Genomic DNA, 7,846 nt, shown 5'->3' on the forward strand with positions numbered 1-7,846 from the left:
ACTCCTCTAGCCCATCTGATAATGCTAATCGATGCAAAAGGGAGCAATTCACAGCTAAAGCTATTTACAACTGCCCTGATCTGGAAAGAAAAAAAAATATTGCCAAGGGATGAGCTGGCAACTCAATAAGGATTTAATTTAGTAAACAATAGTATATTAGACAAAAATTACCAAATTTATATTAAGCACATAAATCATATAATTAATTCATAAATAATTTCAAACTCAACCAATTCAATATTTTAACCAAACAAACAATTCCATTTTACATTAATTCTCATAAAATTAGGGTCAGAAGACTTAAGCTCACATTTCCTCACTTAATTCACATTTTGGTGGCTACCTGACAAGATTATCCACCCGGCTCAGTCTCGCCACCTCACATACTCGAGTAGCTATCTGCCCGGCTCAGCTTTCCTGATCACACACGTATCTATCCAAAAGTCATCCTTTCCCAAAATCATAATTAATTCACTTCACTTCACAACACATCACAATCAATTCACTTCACCACACATCACAATCAATTCACAAAGTCTCAACTCAAGTAATATCTCATCCAATTCATAATTCACAAGTATCAATTTATTCATTACCACTCAACAAGCCAAGAGCATAGCAAACACTAACTCAATCAACCAAGAATATGTCAAATAATCAAACATAGCAATTCCTACTCAATATACATGAAGTTTAGTCTATTAAATACTTACACAAATTTATAGGACAACAAGGTAGTCCTATTCCTCTCTTCTTGCCACTTCCTTGCCCTTGGACACATCTATTCACATATTCAGTACAAAGTAAAATTCAATAATAAGGCGCATATACATATATATATATATATATATCAGTCCCCAATCTCTCTAAAAATATCTCAATTCACCAAATGATCTTCTATACTTGATTTAATATGATGCATGAGATGAATGATAATATGACATCATGTTTGTTTTTGTAGGCAGCTTACAGGTACTAAATTCAAAATTTCGTTAGAAATTATATACAAATAATAAAAATCTCATCTTTTTCAGAATCATACTTACATCATTTACAAACTATATCAAGAAGAATCACCTCAAAATCATTTATATAAAGAAAGTTATGATAATTTTAGTACAGCTGCTCTAATTTCTATTTCAGCAGAGCAGTAAAACGTTGTCTCTTAAACGACTAATCAAATGGATAGATTTTCTCATGAAATTTTGTAGGCGTATATATAACATCTTAAAGTTTTCATAGACACTAAATTCACTAAATGTGGACTTGTATAACTCAAGTTATAGTCATAATACCGAGACTGTTTTGCACAGGTCAAAAATCAGCAACATGCAAATATCTATAATTCATGTAATCAAACATCAAATGATATATGTTTTTCCATAAAATACACATGATTCATGCTATATCATGTCCTAATTACAGTACTACAGGTTCAAATCAAGTTTTTCCCAAATTACCCAAAAACCTAACTTAATCACTCAAATAGATAGTTAAAGATAAACTCACCTCTATTAATCTCCTTGCTCTTCAATTAAATCTATCAACAATGAAAATTTCTCCAAACCTTAATTATCTTCTCTATCAAAAGCTTCAAATCATGCTAATGGAGTTTGAGAAAAAGGAAAGAAAAAAAGAACAGAAGAAGAAAGGAAGAAAAGGAATGAAGTGGTGATGGTAGAGATTTCCCACTTGCATTTTCATATTATTATTATTATTATTATTGTCACTTATCACTCTCTTTAATGTGCCACTTGTCCTTATAACTTTCCTTTCTATACAGCCCTCGCTATAAATTCTATCAATCAATTAACCCCTCGCTCAAACTTATACTACAAATAACTCTTGTAACTATCCTTACAATTTTATCCTCACTTAATTAAAATACCCATAAACTCTACTATACTCATATATCTTTCTACCACTTAATATAGTGAAAGGTGTTACACAAAATTATGATGCAAATGACATATTTAATGATATGCTAATACATATTAATTATTATTTAAAATAAGCCTGTGACATGTTATTTCATAAAATAACCTTAATCTAATCATGTAAATTATATAAAACATATAAAATCAACTTAATCATGTTTCTAAAATAATAAAAATGAAAGAGCCAGTAAGGAGGAAAAAGATGTTGATGATGCTGGATTTGTAGGAACCCTCAGGTTGTCATTGTAGATTGTTGATCTGCAAGTCTTTAGAGATGATGAGGTGGTTGGATTGAAGATCGGATGAGAATCTAGTATTTTCTAGGGTTGAGAAAATCTTATGTGGTTCAATGAAAACACTTTTCTAATTTTAAGCTCTTTCTTAGTGACTTATTGTCTAGTTACCAAAAAAAAAACTCCCTCACTTAAATGAATATAGGTTTCTTTTAATAACAGTAGTTAATAACTCCAGCTAAGAACTATTAATGATTGCCAACAATTGCTAACCCTAGAAACTTGACTTAATAATATATTTATGGAAGTGGGGTTTTTAGGAAACCTTAAGCCCATATATAAGCTCATATCGATTTAAAATTTAAAAGAAAAATATTTCTTTTATTGGTCATTAATACTAATAAATAAAAGATAAAGATCTTTTAAAATTCTAATAATTATCATAAAAAAATTACTATTATCTTATTTTTGTCATTTTTTAAATATTTTAAAGTTAAAATACGCATAAAACATCATATTCAAAAAATCAGCCAATCGGAACTGTATAGAGCGGATTGGCTCTGTGGGGAGTTGATTCGGCTATACGCAGAGTCGATTGACTTTTAAGGGATAAAAAGTTTTAGAAAATTTTTCATTTTAGTCCTTAAACATGCAAAAACTGTTGTTTTACCCTCAAACTTAATTTTTCTTAACAATTGAGTCCAAATTGAATCTAGAAAAGTGATTTTAGTTCAATTATTATCAACCTGACTAAGATTAGCCCATTCTCAACCTCCCGAGGCTCGAGAAAGGCAATAACTTTCATCATTAGATTTTTCATAATTCTCTCAATATTTGAATTCAAAAAATGGATGCTGATAGTAACACTTCTATTAAAATAATAGTAATAATAATAATAATAATAATAATAAATATAAAAATAATAGATGAGTGAGATTAAATAATAAAATAAGGAGTAAGTAAAGTTGGGATTATAAGAAAGAATCTAGAAATATTGTGAGGAATGAGTTATTAATAAGAGAAATTTATAAAAGATTTTAAAAAGGGGAATAGAAAGTTAAAAGGACCAAATGGTTATTTGTTAGAAAAAGTCCACATTCATCTTATTCGTTGAAGGTAAAGAAAAGGAAACAACAAAGATATAAAAACACACCGTAGAAATGAAGGAAGAAAAGTAAAATATAGTATTAAAAATATTTCATATAAGTAAAAATGTATAAAAACAAAAGCAACAGTATAAATGGTATTTTCTCTTAAAAATAACAACCAGTAAAGTTGAGAGGTCAAATTAAATTAAAATTGAGTTTGGGGTCAATTGCAAATACATGACAAGTTCATGAAGTCATTTATAGTTTTCATTCAAATGCGATTACAACGAGTAAAATTTTCATTTAAATGAGATTAATACGAGTAAATTTTTTACTTTTAATATAGTTTAATTTCAATGTCTAATAAAAATAATAAATTTTAACTATTTATTTTATTTATAAATTTAAAATTAAACTACATAGTAATTTAATAATATTAAACAAAAAATAAGTATTTTCATTTCGTTTAAATTTTGTAAGATTAAATTATGCTAAAAAAATATAAATATAAATAAGTAAAAGAATATTAAATTTATTATTTCAATTAGCTACTAAAACTAATTTGTACTAAAAATAAGATTTTATTCTAATTTAATAATAAAATTAATTTTTGAACGAATTTGATACTTGATAATAAATTTAAGGATCATATATTGTAATATTAAATTACAAGTTTAGTCTTTCAATTAACACATAAGAGTAGTAGTTAGTTTTATTAAAACTCAAACAGATTTTGATATAATAAATAAATAAATTCCAATGACTGACTTGTATATTAGATCAAACTTAAAGAGTAAATAGTATTTAACACTTAGAATTAAAGTTGAGTTAGGAAGGGAATTGTTGGACAAATTCAATGGCCATTTATGTATTTAACACCTTACGTATTACTAACTTTTATATACAATTAGCACTAACTTCTATACACATATAACAACAATTTGAACATAAATATCAAGAAATATCTTTAAAATACTTCTCAAGAAATTTCTTCAAAGAAACTAAACTATTAATACATGTAACCTCATTAATGATAATGATTGTTTTCACCATTGAAATGCGTAATGGAGATTGTAATCCAAGGATTGTACATATGCTTGCATTTGAGTTTCTTCCTGTAGAAAAAGAAAAGTACAGATATTACAATGATGAGTACAGGTATATACATATATATGCTTCTTATATGAAGACATACTGATCCTTACCTCTGTTGTATAAGTTTCAGAACCAAAAGTCGCTGGGGAAGTAACCTGTCCTTCAGAGGTTGATCTGCAGTTGTTCCAACTTTGGCTCCTAGTATCAGCAACTATCACTGTACTTGATTCACCTTCTTCAAATGTTGGCACATCATCAGCATCTAACCTTTTCTTGATTTTGCAAATAACAAAATCCCTCTGCACGAGTCGACCAAGAGAAAGACAGAACGAAGCAAGGTCAGTAATATACGGTTGAAAGTAGTGATGCAGTAACGTTGCCGGTTATCCGAATCTGTTTAAAATATATATATTTGAATTTGTTTCAAACTCATTTAAATTTTTTTTTTTATTATCTGAATCCATCTCAAATCTAAATAATAATATCTATATACTAGTTGAACCCGATAAAAACTCATTTAATATTTATAATTCTTAAATAAATTTTATGAATATTCAAATGGGCAATCTATAATTTCGCACGTGAGGGGTTATTTCTTGGTTTCGTCCAGTCATTAATAATTTGATTATTTTTAGATAATAGTAGATAGAAACAACGCTCGTAAGGAGTCCTATTAAAACCAAGAAATATAGGCACACGCCATCCACACCGGAATAAATGGAGTTTTCCGAAAAAACCTGCTAGTGGAGGAAGACCTCCTAGGGATAAGAGACATAGGGCTAAAGAGAGAGCCAAAAAAGGATCTTTCGTGTATAATCCTGCATAATCTCGAATGTTATCAGTTCCGGTACGTAGACCAAATAATACAATACAAGTACCCTGCGCGTTAAACACTAAATTACATAAATATTCTAATAATTAAAAGAATATCCATTTACAAATCAATTTATTACAAACCAATTTATAATAATTAATTCCAAAATATATTAGTAAAATTAATAAAAATTATAAACTTCAAATTCTAAACCATGTTTTAAATAAAAATTTAAAATTTTAATTTTTTTTTTATTTTATTTCATACACATAATATGGATATATATATATATATATATATATATATATATATATATATATGTTATTTAAATGGATATTCTGATATCTTATACCCATATCGTTTAAATAATCGGGTTTAGATAATGGATATCCGAAGATTCAAATTCGAATCTGAATCAAATATTAAAATTTAATTTTAACTTCATTTTAAATATATAAGTATTTGTCTTATCAGAGAGTTAGATAGAATCGGATTTCCAAAAATACAAGCTCAACTGTCATTCCCCCGGTGCAATGGCTTGATAATACCTGGGTCGGGAAGTGGAAAGTGGGACTGTACTCATGCATGACCCAGTTGGTCCTAACACCTTTAGAACGACCCTCATAGAAAACCAATGTCTTTTAGATTTTGCGACCCTTGCCGGTAATTTTCCATTGTCCAGCATTAGTCATCCTGTTGACTCGCTTGCTATTTGGGTATTTGTAGTTTGGAGTGCAAAAGAAATACCACACTTGATCATCAGAGTCATTTGACATCACTGATAGCTCTGCATCTTGATGCAGCAGTGAATTTGTTACTCAGGTTTCATATAAAGAAGAACAAAATTACGTATTGAGAGAAAGCAACAGATTGTTAATGCTTACGAGGTAGCTCCCAAGGTTCATAGTTCAAGACATTATTAACTTCAGGAATTTGCCACACCTGATCATCATTGCCAAGCATTTTCTGCTTCAACTAATGGTCCACCAACTCTACATGGGATGGGTAAAATCTGTAGCCAATTCCACTGTCCATCTCCATCTCAAGCTCTTTTCTCTTTTCACCTTCGTCTGAAAGAAAGGAATATAGAAAAGAATACAATGAAAGGAACAAGAGAAGGAACTATACAGTACGCAAGACAGCAAGAGGGATTCTTGAAAATTTCGTTGGACTCATTTTTCTTTCAATAAATACTAATATTTTTAACCATTATCTTACTTAAAAAGACCGTAATAGATCTTTAATGCAATGCACAGTATTTTAAATAGTGGTGGATTTATCGATTTATTTATAGTAATTGTGATTTAAATAAAAATATTTGTTATTGAAACTCAAAAATTTTATATAATAATTTATAATTTCAAAGTAAATAAAAATTAATTATAAATATTGACATTTATGTATATTAATGATGTGACTCTGTAATTAGTTTTATATGAGCAATTAGACAAAATTTGATGTCACTCTGCAATTAACATGCAACTTTATTTATTATGATTAGATAAAATAAGGCATTAAGTGGTCGGCTGCCAAATTCTCTCCATCTTTTTTCTGTTGAATCTCCAAATAATCTTCCTGCAATAGTAAAACTCATCTTATTAATCTTAGTTTCACATATATTTTAGAAAATAAATACCTCAAAGCTAAATGGTCAGTGTATAATTTTATTTTTGACAAAATCAAATATGATTGAAATTTGTGAAAAGTAAAAATATCCGCAAGTAATTCTTTTTCAGGTGTAGTTTGCTTGCGTGTTAGTTATCGTTCTATTTGCATAATATATGGGCTGAAAGTGCCTTTCTCTTCTTTGACTAAAGATGGCTCCAACTGCGATGTCACTCGCATCACATATTAGCTCAAAGAGAAGACTCCAATATGTCGCTACCATAATTGGAGCATTAACTAGTTTGGCCTTTAAGGAGTTGAAGGCTACCATACATTTCTCATCAAATATAAATACAATATTCTTCTCCAAGAGCCTAGTAAGAGGTCTAGCTATTTTAGAGAAGTCTTTAATGAACCTACGGTAAAAATCTACATGCCCAAAAAAGCTTCTAATAGCTTTGACAAATGAGAGAGGTGGTAGTTTCTCAATAGTCTCAATCTTGGCTCTATCTACCTCAATTCCTTTACTAGAGATTTTGTGCCACAGCACAATGCCTTCCTGTACCATAAAATGATATTTCTCCCAATTCAGCACCAGGTTAATCTCCTTATATCTCACCAACATTCTCTCCAAATGCTTCAAACATTCTTCAAATTGAATTTCCATGAATGGAAAAGTCATCCATGAAAACTTCTATAATATTCCACCAAATTTATTTATCCACAACTTTATTTCCGAGGACCTTAAGTGGGCTTTTTTACTTGCTTCCACAACAATCTTGGAGAGGTATTTGGAACATTCTATAACGTTTGCAAGGTTACACAAGAGGAACAATCTTAATCCTTCATTTATTGATATAAATATCACCATCTATAATTAATTTCTATTTTCTAATTTTAATATTAAAAATTATTATATATTTTTTTGAATTCTAATATAAATTTTTTTATTTAAATTTTAAAAATTATAAATGAGTTGGAAAGTCTACCAATGTGTATATTATCGTGTAATATATTAAAAAGTCTACTAAGATATTTCAATAAAAAAATTATTAAAAATAATAATATTAACTG

General features: G+C 28.7%; 1 long non-coding RNA gene and 1 pseudogene across 1 annotated transcript; both read right to left on the reverse strand.

Moving 5' to 3' along the window:
• Positions 1-217: 217 nt before the first annotated feature.
• Positions 218-1,688, reverse strand: LOC107261379. Its single transcript, XR_001535320.3, has 3 exons — positions 1,510-1,688; positions 714-781; positions 218-417 (listed from the first exon to the last, which is right to left on the reverse strand). It is a non-coding gene; the product is annotated as an uncharacterized LOC107261379 (long non-coding RNA).
• Positions 1,689-4,304: 2,616 nt separating this feature from the next.
• Positions 4,305-7,439, reverse strand: LOC112535116 (annotated as a pseudogene).
• Positions 7,440-7,846: the final 407 nt, after the last annotated feature.

Source organism: Ricinus communis, chromosome 1 (genome assembly GCF_019578655.1).
Source record: "Ricinus communis isolate WT05 ecotype wild-type chromosome 1, ASM1957865v1, whole genome shotgun sequence".
In the NCBI taxonomy this organism is placed as follows: Eukaryota; Viridiplantae; Streptophyta; class Magnoliopsida; order Malpighiales; family Euphorbiaceae; genus Ricinus; species Ricinus communis.